Below are 26,536 nucleotides of genomic sequence, written 5' to 3'. Positions count from 1 at the left end.
ATTTTTGCCCTAGGGTCTGGACATTGCAGCAGTAGGAAGGAATATAGTGTGTATAAACTATCAGGGACTTCACAGCAGTCTAAAAATTTGTGATGTTTAGGATATTGTGTTTATTTTGGGCAGCATTTGTAATGAGAGTAGCAAATGATTGCATACTGGAGGCTAGTTCAAGTGGTGTAAAGTAAGATGTGAACGTGGGTTAGCTTAGCTTAGTGGATGTGGGGAGAGAGAGCTAACGTGCTAATCATCATCCCTGAAAGCTGTAACTCTTGTGTGTAAGGGACTGTTCCTTAAAACACTCTGAGGAATTATGAATGGGAAAAATTGAAAACAGTAGGCTAAAGTAGGAAGTGTAATCTGAATAAAAATATCATCTTTACAGTCAGACCTCATAAATAGTAGAACATTTCTTTGGGGAAGGGATGGGTGCCCTGTCCCTCGAGTTTAAATTTAGGCTAGGCAGGAGATCAGAATATGCATAGCTGGGAGGCAACTCTTCACTGGCAGGATCAGGATTGGCTTCAGTATTTGGCCATCAGCAATGTTGTTATTGTGAAATGTTTCCTGGAATAATAAATTGGGGGGTGGTATCATGAAACAGTTTAGTTTTTGTTGATATATTTCTAAGAGTGAAAATATCTGTGATGAATTGTGGCTGTCAAATCTCTGAGCCAACACTTTCATTAGAGACCATGTCCTGCAAGATGTCCACGTGCACAATTATCTCTGTAGGAGAGGGTGCCACCCAAGGCGATACTGATGGATCATTCGCTAAACGCTCTATTGTAAATGACTGTGTATTTAGAGCTAAGAACGTGTGAAAAGGGTGGAGTTTTATTGCTGCTTTCAAGTTTGACTTTAGTCAGTTACATTTGTTCTCTTGCATTTTATGAACGTTGAGTCCCAGACATAAAGGAGGGGATATATTCCATTCACTGAATTTAGACTGATTCTTAATCAGTGGCTACTTCTTACTTGTATAAAATTGGTGTAGGAATTAAGATTTCTAGCTTGCCAGCAATGAAGAGTAACAAATGGGGCTAAATCATCAAAAAAAGTGTCCAGATTATTTAAAATACTTACATTTACTACTAGATTTTCCCCACCACAAAATCCTAATACTAGATTTTTCCAGTGTTTGAGCTGTGCTTGACCAATAAGCCCATTTAAACGTTTTGTTTCTTTTATAAAAATTTACTTCAGTTTGGAACAGTGCTTTATTTTCTCTGGCACACATGCTGACGTTGGTTTGGTTGGGGTTTTTTTTTGTGCAGTATTTTGCATTTCAGTGGGACTTGTGTGTTACTGAGAGGACACTCTCCCAAATAAAACTTGTTTGGTAAATATTTCAAGCAGCTATGTGGAATTAACTGGTTTTGGATCTCAGGATGAAAGCTTGACATTAACTTTGTATTCATTTGTATTCTCTATATCCTCTAGAGATAGGAAGTTCTTATTGTTCAGTTATCTTCCTCAGACAAAGACCTTTTCATGAGGAACTTCTATGTTTTGCTATTGGCTTTTTGCTTTCATCCTTACCAATTTATTCGTGGAATTGTTGTAGTTGAGGCTGTTTGTAGAAACTGAATCTATAATACATTGTTTGCCATATTTCACTTTGAATTGTGGTACAGAGATTATTCGTAATTATTCATTATTCATAGGATTTGGTATTGGCATTTTATAATAAGTGTATATATTATTTTATTTATTCTTGTATGTATTACTGGTGTATACATTATATATATATGTATGTATATATATATAGTTTTGCAGAAAAAAATATAGGAATGATTAAATGGTGTCTTCAAAAGTTCATGGGAAGTTTATGAAAAAGCCATGTCTGTAAAGATACAGTAAAGTTCTCTCTCCTGTATCTTATCCTGGTTCCTGCCATGCTTTCTGAACTAGTTTTGCATCAGGAGCCGTAATCTCTGAAGCTTTAAGCACTAAACCCTGAAAAGCTCCAAGTTCGTGATTCAGCCATGTGAGGTCTTTGCTATCACATGGATAATAGACATTCCCTTTTGCATTCCCTGAATAAAAAGTGAATCAGCTAGAAGCATGTTTGTACTAAGCCACATCAGAGTTAATCCTCTGAATTAAGGCTATATAATAGGTCCTTTAAAGCTAAATTTGTACAAAAAGGTCTGAACTTTTTGTTGTTAGTCCAGATATAATTTGACAGCTCAGTTTTATCACTATTAAATTTACAGTTTTATTTTATCTGAATGAATTGGAGTGTGGTTAATTTGTATGCAACTTTATATACCACTAAAATCTTCCATATGGAATTTAGATTAGATAAGGTTCCAGGAAATGACAGTCTTAGATGTGTATGACTGTAAACATTCTTTAAAGAGTTATACTGTGAGGATTAAATAACTTTTAATTCTCCTGATTTTTTTTTTCTGTTACAGAACACAGCAAACAGTGTAATTCAAGTTCTAAACTTGGATGCACATCATTACGATAATTTGCTGACTCATAGTATTTCATGGGCTGTGCTAATTTACATGGTAGTGCAATGGATGGTGATGTGCAAAAAAAGTCAGCAAAACAAGAATCTCTGACTAATAGAAGCCTACGTTTTTGATAGCAATTAATTGATCCATGGTGCCTTCTTAGCACATCATGCTACGTTTTCTTGCCTCGGGGATATCACAAGATGGCTGAATATGGATAACCTAGGAAGACTGGCAAACTGAAGCTATCATCTGATTTTTCTAAAATTTCTGTGGCTAAAATAATCAAATCAGACTTTCCCATGTCTTCTTGTGAAAGATCAAGAAAACAGTGAACTGTTTTCCCACTCTTCCTACCCACATTTGATATGTGTACGTGCGGTGTGTGTGGAAACTTCCCCTCTGTGCCTTTCCTACTAGTCACCGACTTCTACAGTAGAGTACTTCTCCAGAGTAGTTAATGAACTTCAGGGCTTTTAGTTGTTTTTTAAAATAACTTAATTATATTAATTCTTTTTTTCCCCCTTTCACCATTGCCAACAAGATTTTAGGATGTTTTCTCTTTCTGGTAATCTCGTCAATTTTGAGAGGTTTTGAAAAGACCTCTGAGGACTTGTTCTGAATCTCCTGTCTTTTATGTCTGTTGGCCATTGATACATCATTCCTTAGGGAAAAAAAATCCAGAGGGTTCATTGTGCAGTTTATCAGACCATTAAAATAACTAATAATGTGTAAAAAATGTTGAAGGGCGGTGTGGGTGGGGCTGGGATGTGGGACTAAGTAGGAAACAAAGTGAATTTTTCTGCCAGGGCTGATACATCTTTTGCAGATACTCTAACTTGCTTTGAGGGGAAGTAGCCTTCCTCTGGGCTTGCATTCTGATGTAGAGCTCATAAAAATCCGTGGAAGTCTTTTCATCAGTCTCCTAAGCAGTAATGCCTGCAATCTTCTTGTAGGCACAACTAGATACATGCTGCTTATGTTTCTGGTGCTTTTACTTAGAGGTTATGGGACAATCAGAGCTAAGATAAAATTTTCAGCAGCAGTAGCAGCAGTCCTGTGCCGATATCCTGGTGCTTCCACCACACATCAGCCCAGGGACTGGCAGGAGTGTGAGGGGTGGTTGTGTGAGCCTGCCAGGCTTCACCCAGCCCTCAACCCCTTGTCTGGCTGCTCATGCCATCAGCGACATGGTCAGTCAGGGGCTGGAAGGCACAGGTTGACTGGGGAATGGTGAAACGTGAAGGGAATTCAGGAATCAAATGGAGGTGGGACCTCCTCACATTTATATTCATTTACGCACTGCTGTGATATGAATACCAAGTATTGAAAAGGAATTAAATAGTTAAGTTCAAAATCCTTTATGTGCCTAGCAATGTCTAGATGGTTTATAGCTGCAAGTAAGCAAAAGGTTTACTTACAAAATTGATTTATATGTTTATTTATGTTCTTGAATATTGAGAACAGGGAGGGAATTAGCAGTGTTGCATGAGCTACACTAGCACATTTTTCACCTTATATGGAGAATTGCCTACCACTTATCAAGCGGGGTTAGATGTGCTGTTATTGTCGCATTCCTTAAAGTTGGAAGAAATCTTGTTTCTCTGACTAAAGATCCAACTAATAAGCTTATGATTTTGTTGTTTGAATACTGTTTTTTTCATCCAGGAATTGTTGGGGTGGGCAGTGCTTCTTGAGAAAAATAGCAGCGTGCACATTTTCGCTGCTGTGTTGTGGAGTTCATTCCTCAGCTCGGGTGGAGAAACTAAGATGCTTGCAAGGGAAAATATGTTTCTCTTTGGAGTCATCGGGAGCTCCTCCTGGCTGGCTTCTCTGGTCCTGAAGAACACAACAGGAGGGAAGGTCCCGGGAAATGAAGGGAAAGACCTGCAAATCGTGTACTCGTGGTATTTAAGGGGGTAGACCTCGGTTTTGTCTTTTCTTTATCCCTTTTAAAGATAAAGCGGCTGGTGTTTGAAACATGGACTTGTTGAAAGGATTGTGACTGACAGCTGTTGGCTGTGAAGTCACTGCTGGTGATTTGAGGGTGAGATGGAATGAGTGGAAATATGGAAGTGGAGACAAATTGCTTGTTTAGTCATTGATAATCCTGAACCACAGAAGCCTGACAAAAGACTGAATACTTGAGAGGTTAAGAAGGTGACAATTATCAAATTTCCTTCTGTGATAATGTGCCATTGATGGTTGCGTTCACTGAAATATTTGCATTTGAATAGGGGGAGATCAGGTCTTAGTGTAACTTCTTCAAATTAAAGGACTGCTTTCTATTTGAAATATTTTTGGGGTTATGGCATTCAGTAGGGCAGTAAGTCTCACCTGCTGCTGCTTCTTGTTTTTTTAGGTACCTAGAGTATTATAAGATTTTTAGTGCGTGCTCTGCCACTCTTGTGACTTGAGTTTGTGTTGTGATTGCAGAGATTTTTCTATGGTGCAGCTTGGAAAATAAAATACTTCAAAAGGCAGTGATTAGGTGCAGTGGTTAGAAAACCTGGCTTAAAATTGCTGTTGCTGATTTCACTTTCATGCAGATCCAGAAGAGTTAACTGGAAAACGATACTCAGGTTTTTCTTTCTCTATAAAGGCAGTGTTGGCTGTATTTTTTTGAATAATAAGACGTAAGGAAGAATTCATGAGCCTAGTAACATTTGAAGCCAAAAGAAACAAAAGGGTAGTTTATATGGCTAAATACTTTGAAAAACCAACATTTGAAACATTTAGCCAAATGTTTGCATTGAAGTATCCATGCAATTTTGAAAGGGTAGAGCAAAAGATATGGAGTTTTATTTTCTGTTTTCCTGTTTGTGGTTTTACCATTCTTCCCCTTTTATGGCTCACCAGAATAGTACCAGATTTCTTATCATGTATGGATATAAAAGAATTTAAACTACATATATTTATTTTTAGGACTCCACCCTTGGGCTTTGGATTTTGTGAACAGCTATTTCAGTAAATTTACATCTATATGTGGAAACTGGCAAATTGAATACTGTGCAAATCCACATTTTAAAAAAAGCAACTGCTATTATAGAAGCTAAATGATATCATAAGAAAGCCAAGTAAAAAGATTGCATTTTTGTTTTCTGCTAAAGGAATGACCAATGCTTCCTGCTGGCTTTTGCACCCTGCAATTGGAGACTCTGGTGTGCAAATGGTTTAAATAATGCTGGGGTTTGTGTCTGGTTGGCGCTGTATAATGCTGGGGCTGAGGTGACTTAAATATACAGTGTGGGCCAAGCTCAAAGCCCTTTCTCGGGCAGAACACCCATTGAAATCACATTTAAATGTCGTCAGTGAAAGTCTTGCCAAACAAATCAGTATGGATTTGACCCTGAAGTTATTACTACTAAATATCGTATGTAAGCCTTTCATTATAGTGTTTTTTAAGAATGGAGTACTTGAATGAATCCTGGAATTCATTATAACTCTAAGTTTTTAACAGTGTATCAGCCTCATAAATTACATTTTCATTACTAAAACCAGTTTCTTCCTCTTTTTTTTTTTTTTCTCCTTTTTTTGTTGCTCAGAAAGAAGTACAAGGGGCTCAGACTTGTTTTACCTCAGGCAAGCAGTCTACTGAGGTGCCTAAATTAGGAGCTTAGTCTTCCAGCCTCTCCATGTGCACGGTGGAGAGGGTTCTATCCAAAGGGGATTTTGCTCAATGCCATCTTTTGGATGTGACTGTTATGCCCAGGGGTGGTGTAGGGTGTACTGATTTAGGAACCCAGAGGGATGTGGTTGGTTGGCAAAGGACCTCTATGATTTATGATGTGAGTTGTATATAATTTGGTTCAAAATTCCTTTTTAGGAGTTAGCAGGTTAATTTTTTGTCTGCCTTTGCTCCTTGGATGATGGGGATTGGCAATAGAGCTGTGTCCTTTAGTACAGAAAATCTGACATTGTGATGGGATCTTTTTGAGGTCCTAAGTCTCTCTTGCTCTCTTGTGCGCTTTGTGTCTCTGGCCTTGGTTCCCTTCTGAAGGCTGCAGGTTTCATCCAGATCTCATGAAGTGTTTTGTGAGTCATGATGTGGACTGATGGATTATGTAGCCAGATGTCTGCAGTGCCTGGCTGCTTGTCACAGGACTGGCTGAACCAGGTGGTCCCTTCCTGGCCTCAGATCCCAAGAGAGGGATTTTCAGCACAGAATCTGGAGGTTTCATACTTTATACAGCTAAAACTTAAAACTACAGTAATCCAGCCTTCCCCTGTTTAAAGTACTGAAGGAACAACAACAGAAAGGGCAGGCCATTAGGGTTTTAAAGCTGTTTTAATGTCTTTTTGCTTCCAACTGTATTACACAGTATTAGATATAAAAGATGGTAGATAGAGGTAGCAGGAGCACCCTTAAGCCTCCCATATTCCAACATCATATTTTCACCTGTGTTTACTTCTGGCCAGCCTTCAGTCATTCAGACAAAAAATTTCCAGAGCATTTTTTCTGCTTCAGGCAGAAACCTCTTGGAAAGATTTTCACCAGAAGAACTCCAACTGTTTTTAAAAGAATGCATTACAGAAATTTAGAGAGATTTGTCAACTTTATTTAGCCAGTCATTCCTTCAAAGCATTGTTCTGCCTTCAGGGAGTAGAGGGGGGAGTCAGGGTGCTTTTTGCAGCCCAATGGAAATTAATACAGATCTACCAGCCTGCCAGAGTTGGTGAAAATTGTTATCTGCACGTGCTCACAAGAGCTTAGAGCTTTGCTGATACAATCACTGAACACTCCCACTTTATAAAATGGGCTTCTGCCTCACCAGCCTCTGTCTGTGCCTGGGGTGATGATGATGATGGGTGGTACTGAACACCCAGCTGGGTAGGTCCATGATTCCTGCTGCCTCTGCTTTGTTGGAGGAAATGGTATCTGGGTGTTTAATAGTCTTCCAAATTCATTAAAGCTTTATGCCATGGCATACTTGAGGCAATAATTGAAAAATTACTACTTTTTTGCTAGTCATCACTCATGCAGTTAATTCCAGTAAAACTGAGAGTAGAAATTATACTTTAGTCCTTATACTACTCTCAGGAGTGTTTGGGTTGAGAGGTGTGATGCCCAAAGTTTGGGAATAAGGTTCAAAAATAACTTTTGTCTTCTATATTTTTTTTCTCCCAGGTTGCAGGAGATTCTATAGGATTGTATTGATAACTCTTTGTTAGTCTAAAGGAGCAAGTGTTGGAATCATGACTTCCATAGAGGGAATGGATCTCTATGCTTTGTTTAAAAACAGCTAAGCATAAAAATGCTACTGGGGAATTTTATGAAGGTTGCAATAAACCAACAAATAGAAGAATCTAATGCATGACATCTTCAAGCTGTTTAAGAAATCAGGATAACACAGGTTGATGACTTGAGGGTGATGGCAAGACTAAGGTCATGTCTTAGTTATTCTGCAGGGCCGGAATGAAGTTGCTGCTCATATATCAACATTGCTCCAGCCAAAGTCTAAAGGCTTCATAGAGTTTGGGTTACCTCCTCCCATTTTCTAGTTCTTTCTTTTCTTTCGCATTTATAAGGACATTGAGAACTCTTGCTTCTTCCTATCTCAAGCCCTTTTAAAATATTCATCTTGCTCAGGAAACACAAAATACTCCTCCTAGTGCAAAGTGCTTTAGATCTTTGCCTTCTCAGTCATGATCCCCGAGAGGCACTAGGAGCTTTTCTGAAAGGAAAAATTTATATTTGCTCAAGTAAGGTGGAAAGGAAGAGACACTATCCAGCATTTTCAGCCTCTTGAGATTATTAGGGTGGTGTGTAAAGATTGTCCCTTAACACAGTGACTGCCCATCTCAAAGCATGCTCCCAACAAAAATGCCACTAATTAAAACTTGTGTGAGTGGAAACGTTGTCATCTGCGTCAACTGCAGTCTCTGTTTTGAAGAAAAACATAAAGGTTGTTAGAACCCTTTTGTGAACTAAAACAATTAAGCAGTTCAAGACCCTGTGTTATAAAATCTTCGATAAGAGTTAATCAATGTGACAAATTATAGATTTGTCTGCCTGTCAGATGAAATTAATGGTGAGTGACCCAGGGAGTTTGGGTGTTGAGGTGAGAAGGAAGAGCTCCAGTGTTTCACTTTATGCTTGTCTTGATGTGCCGAACTTTTTCAAAACATTTGAACAAAAGAGACTGATTTTGGGTCTCTATTTCAGGCTAATACTTTGAAGCTGTTTTCCCCCACCATTTCTGTTGCTTTTAATCAATTATGAATGTTCTGATGTAAATGCAGAATTAAAATAGTAGGCTATTTTCTTGTGCATGACGTAAGGTCCAAAAATTTATACCAGATGACTGTTCTGGAAGAGGGAAAATAAAATACTTGGGGAAATGTAAGATAGTATTTTCTGAAGCATATCTTCCTGCATGTAATCTGTAAAATGTAGGTATCTAATTTTTAAATATGTTATCTATCACCAAATGTGAGTAATGAGCTGTTGATAATGTTGGTAGCTTTACAGAAAATCTGAGACTTGCCTTTCTCCATATGCAACTTTTTGCTGGTTTTTGTTGGCTTCATGGTGAATTTCACAGAAACTCCCAGCTTTTTTCAGTTTTCAGTTCTTTTGAAGGGTTTCTTTTGGGAGAGGGGCAGGCTGGTGGTAGGGATGGGGTTTTGTTTGTTTATAGGTTTTGTCATTTTTTACTTTGGGTTAGTTGGGGTTTTTTTGGCTTTTTTCTTTTTTGGCCCTGAACATTACCACATATTGTGTGTCCTTCCTGGGGTGTTCAGCCTGAGCTCTGACAGAATAATGCCACTGTTGCTTTAAGCCCATAGTGTTGCTTTATATATATCTGGCCTGATTTATAGTGTTGCTTTAAATAACAATAAGAGAGTTCATCTCCCTTTCAGAGAAGGTTTATGACTGATCTCTGCCTGGCTAGGAATGTTTATTTTTCTTAAGTTGCCTCACTGCAAAAATGTTTTGAAATTGAGAGTCCCAAGCTGGTGATGGGGTTTATGCATCTGTTGCTTGTGCTCTATGCAGCTCTAATCCCTTTACCACTAGAAAGATGTGGTTTGTGATGGATCTCACATAGATCAGGCTCAGTTCTCAATTTCTCTGTCCTTTCCCTATTGGCCATCCTGTTTTCAAAACTGTATCATTAAAATGATCTATGGGTGTTGGCAAAACCATCAGAAGCCTCAGTAAGATTTAGTTACTGCTCCTAGTCCTTTGCAATAACACAGGCTTATTTTCTTTTCTCCATAGCTGCTGATGAAATAACTTTGAAATAAACAATTTGAGAAAAAACTTTTCCACCACCAGGGATAATGGCAGTAGGGGAGGGAATCACAGTGGATTGCTTCTGGATGCTTTTAAAATGGCGTGCATCAGCTTTCTTAAAAATGTAAACTTTAAATGCAAATCTTAAAATGCAGCATCAGCTTTCTTGCTTGGAGCCATGTATTGATTATGTATTAAGTCGACAGAGGCCAATTGAAAAATCCTTTCTATCCCTGTACCAGGAGTCTGTGGGGCTGTGCTGTATCCTGTGTGGTAACTTGTGCTTTGAAAGTGGATAAATAATGCCAAGTATGGGAAGAAGCATGCATAGACGAAGAGATGATATGAAGCATTTAATTTAGGACACGGAAGGAAAAGCTCTGTTCTTCCCTTTCTGCCTAGCCTGGTTTTCTGGTCTGCCCCATGTCTGCCTTCCCAGTGTCACTTTCTGGTGACCAGGAGAAGGATTAGGCTGCTCCTAAAGCTGAGTCACCAACTCTACCTGCCACTTTTCAGGAGACCTTCCTGAGCAAAGGGAGAGCAGCAGGAGGATTATTTGCTTGAAATCACCTGGGGCTTTTGTCACTCAAACTGTGGTAAGGAAATGGCGTCTACCTTGGTCACAGGGCAGTGGGCAAGGAGAAGGTCATGATATGGGAATGATTTCTGTTCATGTGTAGAGACCAGGAGTGGAATTTCATGGAAAGAGAAAAGTTAGCCAGTCCTTGAGGCTGTTCAGAGCACCTGCAGACAGAATTGTGGCTCCTAGGGCAGATAAAGCATGAGCTTTCCCAGAACAAGGGCAGCATGGTTTGTGGTGCAGAGCTACAGTCAAGGAAGGCTTACCTGCTTTTCAGGGCTAAAAGTCTCATAATCAGGCTGTAGACCAGCTTGTGCTGGAGGAATTTTAGTAAGATCTTAAAAAAGAGTGAGGAAACCTTCAAATAATGTTTTCTCTTTGACTGTCTTCCTAGGTGGGGACGCTGAAACCACTGGCTGGCTGGAAGTATACCTGGTTTCAGTTGTGGTATGCACTTAATGCTGTGCACATTCCCTCAAGTATCAGTGTCATTCCTACTTCCTTGCCCGAGCCAACTAATTCAAGACTGCAGGTCTTGGGCAGAGCTTTGCAAATGCATACTGAACCTCCAGGCTTGGTGTGCTTATTTTGTAAAATTAAAATAATTAAAAAAAAAAAGTAGATGACTATGAAATTCAAGGCAAGAAAATGTGAGACTTCCTAAAGAATAAAGTAAAATAAAAATTATCTCAGAAGTTTAAGACTGAAAGCTTGTTGTGTTGTGGGGTTTTGCTCCTCCTTTTGAAGTTGAATAAAGAGGAAAGCAGTTTGATGCAGAACTAATTATTCTACAGTTCTCTCGGGTTGAGTGATCTGTGTTCAGTCACACCTTCTTCAGGTAACTCAAGTGCATTAATCAATGATCATCTTTCTAATTAAACTGCTGAGTAGAGAGAGGATTTAGAGGATGATCATTAGTTTTGTGTAGAATCAGTGTATTAAGAAAAAGTAGTGTAAACAAGATGTTCCTTTTTCTCATATGATCAGTCAAAGGTTAGGAAAAAGGTCAGAACTTTTGTTTGTATGTTGCCTCTGAAGTTCAAATCATCAACAAAAATCAGAAAAAAAATTCAAGTGCTTTCAGGAATACATTTTGAAAATAGCAAGAAAGATGGGAAAATTAATGCTTTGGATCATCCCAGACATACATATCTGCTTGGCTCTGCTCTGCATTTGACAGAGCAGTTAGGGTAGATCCTAAAACTCGGCTTGGGAAGGAGAGATTTCTTAAAACAGACACCCAGGCACCAGGAAGTGAAGTCCAGCTTTCCTCCTGCAGACAGCTTCTGCCTTCTGGGCAGAGCAGCATGCTGTGGCACTGCTCTGCCTTTGTGGGCAGGCTGAATGGATGTGCTCAGCCAATGGTCCCTTCCCAAGGACTGGAGGATTTGCTGCCCCTGAGCAGAGCTGAAGCTCAGTGTGAACTGGGCAGCCTGGGCTCCCAGGAGCTGATTCTATGCTGAATGTGTGAATGTCCTCTCTTGTGTCCAGTATGACAAGTGGTGCATTTAGAGTTGTTCAATGGGGCTGGAAAAGTTGTGGGATTTTTGTTTGCTTGTTTTCTGTAAGCAGGAGCAGTTTTCCAGCAGGATCTGCAGACTATCTCCAAATTTCTCTAGGGGAAAGGGGAGGGATGTCTACCCAAGAAAACCATGTGAAGCGAGCTGATGGACTGCTGCAGAAAGCTGCAACAACTGCCAGAAGCTATTCGCCAGTGTTTGGTTGAATATAGATGTCACAGATGAAGTTAAAGTCTCTCCCTCTGTGGTTGACAGGGCAAGGTCTGGATGTATATCTTGTAGAGTTGTTTGCAGTGCATTTTATAGGAGGGTGCTGTGCTGTGCTTGGTTTATCTACCAGTGGCTAACCCTGGGGGGAACCACATGAATAATAAGCGTCACTTCTCTGCTCCCTTCTTGCCAGACCTGTTGAGGTTCAGTAGCAGCTCATACCTCCCTTTTGACACACGTGTACTGCAGCTCAGGGGGATGGAGGTGTCTGTAGAGTTTGTCTTCCTGAATTGCTCAGCACCTCGTCATTGTGCACTGGCTTTAACCAGGGGCTATAATTTTTAATGACTATGCCTGGCAACCCAGTGAAAAACCCAAAAACCCCATCAGTTGGTGTTTGCTCCCTGCTTGTGCAGACAGCACCTGCCCTGAGTTTGTACAGCCCTTCCCAGGTCACAGTTGAGGAACTACATCTGCGACTTAAAGTGTTGCTATTGTGTGTATAATGTAATTCACTCTTTGTTTACAGTAGAGCTGGAAGGGCCCATGGTAGCTTTGTACTAAGGACTTTGCTTCAGTGCCATGCCTGCTAGCCATTTGCTGGTGTTTACTTTTGTGTGCCCTCCTGCTCAGCAGGAAAATGAAAATGTGAGTACTAGATGAATGACAAACCAAGGTTGTTACCATAGCACATACTGCCTAATCTAGGCTGTTAAGACTTTCACAGCTATGCCTACCTGTCTGTCCTTAACTAAATGACAGAGCCTAGGGTGTTGTATATGCCATGCTTAGTGTATGGGATTTTTGTCCTTATTTGTTGGCAGGAGGCAAAAATCTCAGTCTGGAATGTGTGAGGTTTATGTGACTATTACTTTAGTACGACAGCTCTTTATTTTTTAACTACTACTTTATCTTTTTTTTGGACACATGAAAGATTTTTTTTTTAGATTGATTCCTTCAGAAGTTCTTTGCCCTTGGTAGAAGTTTAATAGGAATGGTTGGTATTAAAGACATTTTGGGGAAAGGAAATAGAGAGGAGTGTTGTACGCTGGTATGAGATGCCCATTTCCTCATAGCCTGCTAGAAAAAGATACCTGAATGTGCAAAGGACTGTACGTATGGAGCAATATTCTGCCCTATAAATTTTTTTATGTCAAGCCTTTTTATTCATGATTGTGCAGATCCAGAGTGATGGGTATTGCAGATCTGGCAGAGCATTGCTGGGAAGTTTGTATTCACCATGGCAAACTTCCTTCAATATTTGATGGACTGCTTGCGGGGGAGCACTGTGACCTCCCTGAGAGGTCGCTTACTGGGAGGGCTGGAAGCACTTCAAAAAACTTGGCCCTCTACCCTGGCCAGGAAGTTTTCTTCAAACAGAGCAGAGCATCATCCTTAATAAGTGTTCAAGTAAGCCCTGACTGGTAGGGAGGGACTCCTGTGATACTTTGCCATCAATCAGTTCTTTTGTATCAAAAGTAGCATGCCATCTGCCTGCTATAAATGTTGTGTTCTTGTTCCAATGCAGGTAGAAATGTTTTAACTGGACATTTACAAATCTGTGGTGATTGAGTACTGTGAGATCACCCTGGCTGTATTAGCTAACATCTAGCTGCATTCCCCTATAGGTATGGGCCAGCAAAAATCCAGGAGGGTCAGGTTTGCCCATGAGGGCAGAGTATAACACTGCATTGTTGAAATCACACATAACTCCTGACACAGATCTTACATTTAGCTCTGTACTGGGTGTCACGCCATGCCTGTCAAACTATTAGTAAAGAAGCCATGTCTGTGAAGAGCTGGAAATGTGGTTCCAGCTGGAAAGGGAAATGTTCGAGCAGCTCTCTTCAGTGAGCTGGAACATGAGAAGAAAAAGGGCACTTTTCAGTTCAGGGGTTTCGCAGATGAGAGCAATTGCCCCAGGTTTTGAGTCTTAGCTGCTGGTGCTCAGGAACTGAACCCCATGGTGAAGGAAGCCCTGTGTGGCTTTGAGGAGTGGAGCCATGCTGTGCCATTGTGTAGCAAAAGGAAGTGTGACAAAAAATAAAGGTTGGGCACAGTAGCAGTGCTATGAACTTTGGGAAAGACAATATCTGTGACACATGGATCATGGCAGTGTTATCTGAATGCCCTAATCATGGCACTTGCAGGCTTGTCCTGCAGCTCTTGGCTCTGTGTCTCTTACAGCCATGATTAGGAGGGCTTTGGTGGTCTGAGCTGTAAATGTTCTGTGTAGATAGATACACCTTTCCTCACCAGCAAAGCCGGTCTGTGTATTTGGAGCTTAACAAGCGGGTTTTTTTTGTGTAACAATGAAGAATTTAGTTGCATTTTATTAGTTACATTTTGTTACTCACATTTCCTCTTGGGTATAACTTGCAGTCTGATGCTGCTTTTTACTTGGCTGGCCCACTGTTAATGCGTCCATTTTTTGTGGTGTGTTTGCAGCTTGTGTTATTTGCTATTTTGATTTTTGTTTGTATTTTATTTTAATGGAACAGCCTTTCTTTTCAGTGAAGTTAGTTTAGGACTTTGCTCTAATTCCACTGCCTTTGGAAGCATGAGTATGATAAAATTCTTGTGTTAGCTTTAATTATGTTTTATGTCAGCTTAACCATTGTAGATATCAGGATATTTTTATGACAAGGTGCTTTGTGCTGTGAAGAAGCTGTTTAAGATCAGCTGTGCCAATTTGAACATCAGAGAAAACATTATAATACAGTCTGACACTTTGCAGAATGAAAATGACAGGCTTTGTAGAGCATGAAGTTCTCTTTGCCAGCTTTTGGGAGCTCAGTTAGTCACTCTGCTTGTTCAATGCACATACACTGAGGATGGCTGGTGTCTGTTTTAACATTTTCAGGTGACGTGGGCAAAAGAGCAGCTGATTGCTCCACATCAGTCTCCTCAAAAGCAGTGGCTGGCTTTTCAAAGCCTGGCTTGGTTGGTGCAAGAGAGCTTCCATGGGAGATCTTTGTACCTGATGTGCAGATATTTTGTAGAGGTCCTAGGTGGGATTTGATAGAAGCTTTAAATATGAACAAATAGAAACAGGCAATCCTATTATGGTGGAGGCATAGTTTGTGGTTAGGGCCACCCGTGTAGAAAAGGGACTGTGATAGTGCTGGCCTGTTTCAAGCCACCTTTCCTGGTTGAGTGTTTCCTAGACAGAAACCTGGGCAGGTTAACACTTGCTCTTCTTGAAGCAGGTGGTTGTAATGTGTTGTTTTACTGGCTTCTATTTTCCATTTGTACATAGAAAGAAGTTTTTAGCTGTGAGCAGTCAGTGCAGAATGCATGAATGAGGTATGAATTGAGTGATGTTTCTTGGTGGTTTTTTCTTATTTTGCATGAGAGCTGTTGTCTTGTTTGTAGGAGAGGTTAATGATGTAGTTGGCAGTGGTTCAGAACAAACCTTATTTCTGTTTTCTGTATCTAGGGATACAAGTGTTAACAAAGCAATTTTTGTTTTTCAGATTGCCAGCACTACAAACATAGGGACTTCCAGCAAGAAGTTCTTCAGCTTGTGAAGCCACAAGGACACCTCAGCCCCTCTCTGCGCTTTCACTCATGATGCAGAGGAAACAAGACATTTAGAGAGCAAATAAGTTATGCAAGGTTTGTTTGGTTTTTTTGTTGGTTTGTTTATTTCTGAGTGGGTAAATTGCATTATGAAACATTATAGGCCAAGAGCCAGATAGAACCAGGTTAAAATTTGCTTTAATCCCTGGGTCGTAATGTTTCATATTGGTTGGGTGTTTTTGAGGCTTTAGAATCAACCAATAGAGAACATCAGCACAGGGAGAAATGTAGGCTATGTGAACTGTTTCTTTCAAGGCATTAATCCAAATATTAATGCTCATGACTTCAAAATAGATTGTATTTACAAAACTTCAGTCCAGACAAGCCTCCAAATCTGTAAACAGCAGAGATACAGTTTTCTATACTTAGCAGGGAAAGGGAGGGGTTTAGGCTTTTTTCTGCTTAGCTCACAAGAGCATTATGATGTGGTAAATTTATCAAAGGAGAGGGAATGGATGAGCAGTACCTGGTGTAGAGTGCATTGTTCCAAAATTAGACAGAAAATTATCAGCAAAGAGAGCCCTACTCCTGATGTCTCACCTAAAGGAAAGAGTGGCATTGCAATTTAATTCCAGAGACCATCAGATGTCTGTCAGCTGTAGTTAGAAATGTTGTGAATGGCACAAGAGAGAGACAGAGAGGTGCTTTGGTTGAGGGTTTGAAAGACCTGCTACAACTGAACTTATAATAGGACAAGTTTCCTCCATCCATTTTAGTTTTGTCGTCTAAGATAATTGTTTAGAGTTGTTTTAGAGATTTTAAAAGACTTAATCATGATGTTTTGTAAACAGGTGATGAGAGTGTTTATTCAACTTTTCATTATTTTTAATTGCTTCAGCATTGTTTGCTGCTTCTAACAGAAGAAACTTGACGTTGTTGTCAATACTGTAGTATCTACTACACCGTGTATGCTACTAGTTATCACAAAATCCAGACTTTGTGTGGACTTTGTAACAGAAATCCACTGCACAACCCAGACAAAGCCACCTTTTAGGAAGTTTAGCCCTGTGGGCAGTTTGGACATCACAGGGAAGGAAAATGGTTAGACCTCGACACATCCTGTTCATTCTCATTCCCCAGGAGTTTGTCCGATGCAATCACATCCACTGGCAAGGGATGCAGTTACAGAGGGATTCGGTCTCATTCCATGCTAGGACAGAATTGTTCTTCTTTCCTGACAAAATATTTTGGGGCAAAATTGTGCTGCATAAACAAGGGGAATTTGTTGCAGTTACAGGGTTTTTCTGTCCTTGATGGACACATACCAGGCAGGTGATGATTAGACCCAATTGTTATATATTATTCCAACACTTAAAAATTAATACCTGTGCACTCAGTTTACTTTGTAACCCACTCATCTCTTTTAAAATCAGTACATAATGGAGCATTGCTACATTTTGTCACAACTTAGAGTTTTGTCACATGCAAGGGATTTAGGGCACTGCTGCCACAGACGTAAATATGCACAAACTCTGCATATGCTGTTGTTTGGCTAATGGAGTATTTGGCCCATCCTTCTCTAAAACAGGCTATTTTTAATACTAGCATATACATTCAGGATGTATTATAAAATTAAAATGGATTTGGAGGTATGGTCAGTGTTCTGCTGAGCATGATTACAACAGGTCTAGAGGGTCTTCTGAATTCTGGAGTTTCCCTCCTCAAAAAGGTAAATAATACAAAGAAACAACTCAAAAATAGTCAACTTCTTATTGATTTAGATAAAAGGACAGCTGTGAAACTGTGCCATTGATTGATACAATTAGACTTACTATTCCAGTTGTGCTACTCTTTATTGCCATAGGTTAAAAGCATCACTGAGATTTTATGCACTGCAGCACTCACAAAAGTCCTAATTTGCTGTATTAGTCAATCTGTTGGGGCTTGTGGGGGTTTTTTGAGGTGTTTTTTGTTTGTTTGATTGGTTTTCTTTGACCTGTGTTGATAAAAGGGAGTACTTAACCTTATTCTAAAATTTAATGACACTACTGTCTGTTGGGGTGTCTGTTCTCACAACCATTGGTGCTTTTTGCCATGTTTCAGTGCTTTGGGAGGGATGCACTGTTTATTCCCTTGCAAGTTCTTAATCTTTTTAGCAGTCAGTATGTTTTGTTTCATTTTGCCTGCATGCAGCTCTCCAAAAAGCAGTGACAACCCAGCGTGAGCTTGTCAGGGGCAGAAGGTGAATTTGCGAACCACGTGAAGGCATGGAGGAGAAAATTACGGCATATAGATTCCTAATGATAAACACACCGAAAGCGTCCTCAAATTATAAAGCAGTGTGGTGCATTAAAGCTCTAATTTGCATTTTGGCTAAGGCGTAGCTGCATTTTTGGACTATCCCTTTAATTTGGTTCTTTTAATTACCTGCTGATGAGTTCCTGTGGTGGAAGCAGCAGGAGCTGTGCCTGCAGCAGTTTCCTGGCATAGTGGTTTCTATCAGACAGAGCAATGGGTTTCCTAAGGTTACTTTGAAATCTGGGGTCTCCCGCTGTAAACCAGCAGACTGACACAAACAGGAATCTAATTAAAAAGTCAGAGATATTGAATAAAGCTCACAAATGCCATCTGTTCAGCTTTTCAACCTGAAATTAGTCTATGAATTGCAGTAACAAGTTTGATTGTTCCTGCATTTTTGTAGCTGAATTTTGTTACAGCAGCCACCCATACAGGCAGACTTGTGCAGGCTCTGTTAGTGTCAATAACTGCTTGGACCTCTTGAAGTATTCCAGCAAAGTATGTTTGGGCAATAGTGCTGGATTAAAGCTTAATCTCATGAGGAAGGCATTGATACCCTGCAAAGGCCTTGCACTGATTTACTAGCCTGGAGAATGCCTGGAAAGGGGCAGCACCCCATCTGTAGATTTTGCAACAAATTATTCCCAGGTTAATGTAATTAAAGCAAGGCCTGACTATTTACCTCCTCTGCAAGTGAAAGTGTTACTCACTGGTTGAAGGAGAAAATGCCAAACAAGTTTCTGGAGTGAGGAGGGGAAAAAAACTCCACCAAGTTTGTGATAGCATAATCAGGAAGCAAATAAAATGTGAAAAGAAGACCCATAAATGTTTTGATGAGAACTATGGAATGGAGTAATCTTAAAAACTCTTTCAGTAATATGTAATGTTGGTGCCAGCAGTGTGCATTCAGCCTTCATACAAAAATGAAATAGGGACATTGCAGAAAGAAATTTGGTGGCTATTTGGGCAAACCCCTGTGTGTGTAATATACAAGAGGAAATGTTTCAAAACCATCTGAGGAAGCAGAAGAAAACTTTTGTGTTGGATGGAAGTCTTGTGGCTTGCTGTTAAGTTCTGTATCCAGGAAACAATTTCTTATTGACAGACATAAATAATGGATAAACTTAGTAATTTACTAAGAAACTGATTTCCTAAGAGAATCATTCTGGTGTGTGCATTTTTTGCATTATCTCATAAGAAATATATAAGGCCCTAAAGTCTTCAAGGTACAATAAGATTACTGTCTCCAAAGCTAGCTGTCTGTAGTTACTGCCTACCCTTACTTGCTAGTTGTGCATTGCTTTCCCTGTTTCCCTGGTGTTCTCTGTCACAACCATGGCCTGTGCATGCCCATGCATATCCACAGCTGGTCTACACCATCAGCAAGGACCACCAGCCTTACTAAAGATGCCACTAAGAAGTTAGGCATGCCTGACAAAGTTTAAGAATGCTAACCTCCATCCACAGGGCAGCTCTCCCTGTTATGTGTGTTCAGTTTGACACCTCTGTGAGCTGGCACTGCTGACAGAGTGCTGGGATGAAAGGATCAGAATGTTGCCTTTTCCCTGTGGAGCTGTTGGGACCGTGGTGCATGGACCATGGTACCATGGGAGGGGGAACACTACTTCCCAGGGGATCACACAGGGTGCTGACCTGTGACCCTGCTGGCATAGTTAGCAGTGTGTCTGCTCTCTGCAGCAGAGATGTAGCTCATCCATCATTCTGGAGAGCCCATCCTCCCCTCTGTAACAGGGTGACAGGGGCAAGGTGTGTGTTGGTAGTGCAGCTGATATACAGAGAGAGTTACCCCAAGGTTTTCCTGGCCTGAATGGCCAGGCCTTCAGTAGAAACAGTGATGCCTTGTGTGTGAGCACTGGAGCAGAAGGAGTATTTGTGTTTAAATTTCTCTGAGAGGCATTTTACTGAGGTCCCTGTTAGTCTGGATAGGTGCTTGTTGTCCCCCCTGAGCCTTAGCTCTGTCATCAGCAGTCTGTGGGCATCCTTGCTCAGTGTTCTCACGGCTGCTGCTCCTTGTCTGCTCAGAGATGTGCATCCCTGGTTGAGGGTGGACTCTCATTTATGCTCCACCATTCCTGTGTCCTGGGAGATCTTACCGAGTGATCTATGGGTGTATTGTCTTCTACCCTGATATATCAGAGAGGTCTCTTTTTTTTTTCTTAAAATGATGAACATCAAATATTCCCTGCAATCACCAGGTGAATTTGCATATAGAGTAGTCTCTTGAAAACCATGTTATACTTTCGTATTGGAGAATGACATTTTAAAATCATTGACTGTGTAATACAGGATAATATTAAATAGGATAGCAAAATGATCTTGGAAACTGGAGATCCAGAAAAGAAAATCATGGGTAGTGGATACTGAGAATCTTCACTTCAAAACTGAGTCAGTATTTCTTCTTAGTATGCTCATGCCTTGCAAAGTTTAGATGTTTTATAAGAGCATTGTGGACAGTATTAAAAATAAATTTACAGGGGATTCCATTGCTCTAAAGGCTAACATTTAAGAAAACATTGCCTCTTTGTATTTGCTGTTGCAAGCAAGCTTGGTGCTTAATCCAGTGTAAATGTTACATGCATTTATGTGAACTGAAATTTTAATTACTGTTCTGCCTGCCTGTTGTTGGCATGGAAAAATAATTATTGACTGAATTGAATAGAACAGGTGCACCAAATTTGAAGTTTTTATAAACTCAGTTTTAAATACTTTTTATTTTTCAGAAAAAAATATAATGCATAATAATTCACTAGTACTGGAGTTCACTGTAATTCCCTGTAGTGATACTACTCTGGTAGATATTCTACCAGATTCCTCTGGTAGATATGTCCAGTGTTACAGAAATTGGTTTTCAGATGGGCTGGGCCAGTAAATGTTGCCTCAACTTACGCATTGAGGCCTTAGGTGAAAACTGTGCTCTTCATACATGGATACAGATGCTGTTTAGGTTGCCCAGAGTGGGTAGTTTGTCTATAAATAACAGTTGTCACTGGAGTCCAGTATCTCATAAAAGATATTTGGCCTTTAGGTATGTTTCTCACGTTGGGTTTATCGAGCCATTTGATTTCCAGAAGTGCTGTTCCTTTGAAGCCTCTGCAGCATATCTGAAGAGGTGACAATATAGTTGCAAAACACCCTTTGACTTGGGACCAGAGCCAAATGGTGCCACCCACTCTCCTGCAAGATCCCTTGCACACTGATCACTGAGGAACTTACCTCAAACCTTGAAAAAACCCAACCAACCGAACAAAAAACCACCAAGGCCACCGCAGTTTTAGGAAGCGCAGTGCTCTTGACTGATTCACTGCAAAACTGAGTTTTAATGCTGTGGATCTTTTCCTGCACTATTAAAATGCAACTGGTGCAAGAGCTCCTGTGTTGTGTTTTGCTGGGCATGATCAGTGGGAAGGGCAATGTCCAAAGCTTTGTCACAGGGAGTGATAAATCAACTACCCAGGCACTGAACTTTCAGCTTGTTGGCATAGTAGGGGGCGGCAGAAATTGCATGGTCGAAGACATCAGAAGTAGTGGTTAAAGCAATCTTATTTATTATTTTAGTTTTCTATCTCCAAGCCTTTTCTGTTTTCTGAGTTGGCACAATGGGTGAAATTCTATTGATGTTAGTGGGAAGTTTGGCATCAGCTTTAACAGGACCAAGGTTTCACCCACAGTGTTTTAAGGTAGTTTGAGCGTTAATGCAGCATTTGTGTATTTTACAATTCCTTGATTTGTAGGCAATAGCATAAGTATTATGTATCTTTCTTCAGTTACCTTAAGAAAATCGTGCTTATTTTTGCAGTAGGAAGTTTCATATAATTACAGCAAATTTTGTACTGATTTTTCTCAAAACTTCCTAACTTCCTTTTTTTTTGTTTAAGTGGTGTACAGGAAAGGGAGTTTTTACTGGCAGACTAACTAACTTAAGAGAAAAATTAACAGTATCTTGACTTAAGTTATACAGTCATAAAACAGGTATTATTTATGAATAATGAAAACGCTGGAGGAAAACATCTGTCTGAGTAAAAAAAAGTGTTATGGAATGACATGGATGTTCTCCTGATTGCAGTCTTGAAACAGGTCTGCTAATTCCTTTAGTGGATAAGAAAAAAGAATTATGAGAAATAATTGCATTTAAAGTCAGTGTAATCCGCTTGTGTAGACCCCTGTGTATTCAAATTGGTGTAGAATAGTTCTGCTCTATTTTCCATAGAAAATAATGTTCTATGGATTCCTCATAGATTCTTAGCCTATGACACCAATGTCAGATGTTTTTTAATATACTGTAAAGAGATCTGCATATGCGACTTCCAAATATATAATTTTCCATTGAAAGGCTGTATCATTAAGGGTGGGTGGGAATAGTAGAATATTGAATAATAATGAAATAGTATGCTGAGATATTTCTTCATTTTCTTGCTATTTTTAACTGGTAAAATTTACTTGGATGGAAAGCAGTTTTCTATACTGTGCATTCAGTTAAACCCTCATGAGGTATGTCTTAGCATTCCCTTAATAAAATTCATGTTAAAATGTTATTGAGTTCATCTGGTTTCCAGGATGTGGTCTTCTGTTGCACATTGGCAAACCTGACTGAAACACAATTATTTCTTTGCATCTGTTGATATCTTTCTGTAACCTGAATTAATAAGTGCTGTTGAGGACAGGAACTGATTTTTTACTCTATCCATTACCTGACACAGTTGGAGCTCACGGGAAGGGAACAGATGCTTTTGAGCCTTAGCAGAATAACACATGCTAACAGGATGTTATGTGAACTGTGCTAGGGTTCGTTCATAGAATCATGGAATGATGGAAATGTTTTGGTTGGCAGAGACCTTTAGAGATCACCCTTAAAACTCTACCCCTCTACAATGAGCAGGGACATCCTCAACTAGATCAAGTTGCTCAGAGCTCTGTCCAAGCCTGGCCTTGAATGTTGCCAGGGATGGGGCATCTACCACCTCTCTGGACAATCCAGTGTTTCACCACCTCATCATAGGAAATTTCTTCCTTATATCTAGCCTGAATCTGTCCTTTAGGTCAGAACAAATAGCCCTCATCCTATCAGTGCAGGACTTGCTAAAGTCTGGTTTCATTTTTCTTATACGCTTTCTATTATGGGAGAGAAAGAAGAGAAAACTTTGGCATGAGGCTGGCTGCAACTTTGCCTCCATATGACCTTCTTTTCCCCAGCCATTACATGAGCCTTCACCACGTATTAATCTTCAGTTTTCTTGTTTTCACAGCCGTTGCAGGCCTCCCCCATCTGTCCATACCCACCGTAGATGAACCATGGCAGGACTGAGCAGCTAGTACCCAATAAAGCATATTTCCAGGTCACAAATAACCAACTATTCCATACCTTGTTGCCTCCTTCATCCTTTTCTCCTCTTGGGACCCAGAAGCCTGGGAAGAGGGAAGCCTTTTTGGTGCTTGTTCATTCCTTGCGTCAGCAGCATCTGGGTTGTTTCAGGAGCTCAACAGATTGCTGTGCTAGAGCTTAGGAAATGATTGTAAGATGTCTGTGTTGGTTTATTTCCTGTGTGTCATTTCCTGTGATATTTCTACAGAATAGCCCTTTCTGTTGCACAGACATAAATCACCTGCGCCATAATGATTCCATAGAAAATGGAGCAGTGTGTTACCCACGCAGTGAGGCTGCAGTGCTGTCTACTAATGCTATTAAATATGCTTTATGTAGTGGTAGATTTCTGGAAAATCTAGAGTGAGATCCTGTGGGAGTAACAAAATAACAAATTTATGGACATTTGTGTCTTATTTTGTGATAACTCTATATGTATTTCTGTCTTTTGAAATGCTTTTGGAACAAGTTGAATTTTTAGCTAATGCATGTATTCTGTAGCTTTTACACACTGTCATTTCTTTACTGTTGCCTTTGTCCTCACCAGAATATTTTTCATTTCTTCTTAATATAATGTGAAATTAGATCAAAGTATTAGCAAATAGCACAGGATTGGCTGTATACCCAGTACCTAAGACTCAGTATTTATCCAGACTATATATAGCTGATTGATTAAAGTGGTTTCAGGTTTTGTGCAAGTCAAGAAGCTATTTATGTGTGTTGGAATAAAAGCCATAGTGTTGAACAAAGTTTTGATTATTCCCAGAAGTTGGAAATAAAAAGTTATTTGATTTCCAAGACTTCTGTAGGATCAGTAAAGAAAGATGTATAGTAAAATCCAGGAGATGAAGGGTGGGTTTCCTAAGTTCCTTGGACTTCATAGGGAAAAACAGAGATAATGACAATATTTTAAAAATTAATATATTGTGAGTCCAGAAGTGATCACTGTGATAATCTAGTTTGATTTCCTGGATAACACAGATTGTGTGACCAATTTTTTTTCTTTCTAAAGAAACATTAGTTCCCATGTCTTTGTTTAAAAAAAAATACTTCTATGTATGAAGCGATAGATTGCTGTATTTCTGCAATTTCCCCCAAACCTTGTTTCTGCTGCTTTTGGTGAGTGCTGGAGGCTGACTCTCCTAACTGGACCAGTGAGCCTGGCCCACTGTGTCCTCTTCCAAGTTCCCAAGCAGAATGTGATGAAATAAGCAGTATATAGTACTTTACCAGCTTCTGCTTTTCTGCATGTGTTTTGACAGACAATGCACCCCATGAAATCCTTTCCTGCTGAAATAGTGATGCAGCCTATAAGAGAAGATGCAGCAATAGTGCTTAGGGGAGCTGAGCCCTGTTCCCACCTTGGCCATCATTCTGCCTGGAGAAACTCTCTTGTCCATGCACCCATCTCTCTTCTCCTTGTCTTTCCCCCTGCCTTTGGTTGGGGATAATGATACCAGCACAGCACTTCTGGGTTTGTAAATGAAAACTCCCGTTTGTTATGATAATATGCCCTGTGTGATTGTTTAGATGTACTTTGCCAGGCAGTAGCAGGTGGCATTCTGCAGCAAATAGCCTGATTTTTTAACTAGTTATCATAGCAGAAAACCGTAATAATTTCCCTAGACAAAGCCTTGGCATCGCTGAACACTGTGAGTGGGGATTTTACCATGACCAAAGCAATCTGGGTCAGCTCTCATCCACTGCTGCTTTTTTTTTTGTTGTTGTTGTTGTTTCTCCCTCTGACCTTGGCAACTTTGAAGAAGATTTGCCCTCCTGGGACAGAGATGCCAATGTGATTGTATTGCTGAGTGTTGCCCCCTGCAACAAATGGTTGGGGTTGTTAACAGTCCTGGTCAGAACCATTTCGTTGGTTAAAATGTTGTGAAATTTTAATACTGAGGTTTTATAACTGAAAGGATTTGGAAACCTTAGTTACAGAGTCACTGCTTCTGTCTAGACTGTGGAAAGAAAAGAGTGAGTGTTACACTGTGAAGTGGTAGCTCAGTTTTTGGCAAGAAGTAACAAAATGTCCTAAGAAAACTGTCTTTGTCATGAAGATCAGTTCCTATATAAGTGTACAACTGTACTGTCAGCTAGCGGATGTTCATTCCAAACACTTCTACCAGGAGTGTATGGAAAATTTATACTGTGGATTTGCCCAAAATATAGTCTAAATCTAAGAAGGGTATTTTAAAGCAAATACAATATAAAAAATTTTCAAAGCCATTAGTTTTAAACTGTGCATTATTTATATGGAAAATATTGCTTTTGCCTATTTCATGTAAAAATTAATCCAACCTGCTGCCACTTGCAACAATCATTTTTTTGTTTCAATTTGGCACAGAGAATTACTGGACGCTTTTAGCACCATTGTAAGGGATAATGAGGTCATTTTCCTCCCACATTGCTATTTTTTGCTAATTTGTCTGTATATGTAACCCCCCTAAAGTAGCTTGGCCTTAGCTGTCCTTATGCTTAGAAAGCTTTCCATGACATCTATACAAAAGTTTCCTCAGTGAAAATCAAGCTGATTTATTTCTCATGTATTCTTGATGAGGCTGGCCAACAGCTGATCCAAAATCTTTATACAAGCCTTTTATATACTGAGAGAATGTTCTGCATTTCATTTTTGTTCTCTTTTTCCAAAGAGGTTTGTCCTTCCTTTTTTATTTCTTCAAAGTGTCATATGTCTTCTTTTTAACTAACTGGACAAAGTAATTCTGTAAAAGTTCTAACAATATTGATGAAAGAATTATTCTATTTGAACATTCTAACAAATGAAAGAATATTTTATTTTTGTTTAAATATTGCTGACTCATACTGTTCAGTGGCTGTATCTCTTTAGTTGTAGTGTCATTCCTACTTTCCTCATGCATACCTGAAAAAAAATACTAAAATGAAAAAAACCCTAACAACACAGAAGTTATGATTTGCATGAGGAGAAGAAATGTAAATTAATTGCTTCTTATTTAAGGAAACTGTTTGATCCACTCTCAAAGCTCATTATTTTTTTCCGTACTTGCTGTCATCATTATTTTTTATTCTGTGACTTGTTTGTAAGGCATGATTTTCAGCCAAATAGAAAAATGTAGACTTTGTTTTGCTTCATAGTTGCACCAATGTGAAAAATACAGGATGGAGCTGTTGTTTTTCTGGTGAAGATCAAGAATGTGCCACATGTTCAGAGGACCTTATCACCTGAAATCAGCAACTTAATGTGTAAATGCACAGGGGGGATATTGCTGGCTAAAGAAAGGAAGATGGTAAATGAATGAAGTTACAAGAAGTTGTAACACATTATCTGTTTAGTTGGATGAT

The 26,536-nt window shown here is 39.7% G+C and overlaps 1 protein-coding gene across 1 annotated transcript in view; it reads left to right on the top strand.

Moving 5' to 3' along the window:
- SCAF8 (SR-related CTD associated factor 8) overlaps nt 1–15,571 on the top strand; it is a 152,772-nt gene extending 137,201 nt beyond the window's left edge. Inside the window, exon 21 of the mRNA XM_030944258.1 lies at nt 15,492–15,571. The gene's annotated coding sequence lies outside the window, so the exon portion shown is untranslated. The remainder of the gene's footprint in view (nt 1–15,491) is intronic.
- The last annotated feature ends 10,965 nt before the right edge of the window (nt 15,572–26,536 follow it).

This window comes from Camarhynchus parvulus, chromosome 3, assembly GCF_901933205.1.
Source record: "Camarhynchus parvulus chromosome 3, STF_HiC, whole genome shotgun sequence".
NCBI lineage: Eukaryota > Metazoa > Chordata > Aves > Passeriformes > Thraupidae > Camarhynchus > Camarhynchus parvulus.
This window is presented reverse-complemented; position numbering and strand designations above follow the sequence as displayed.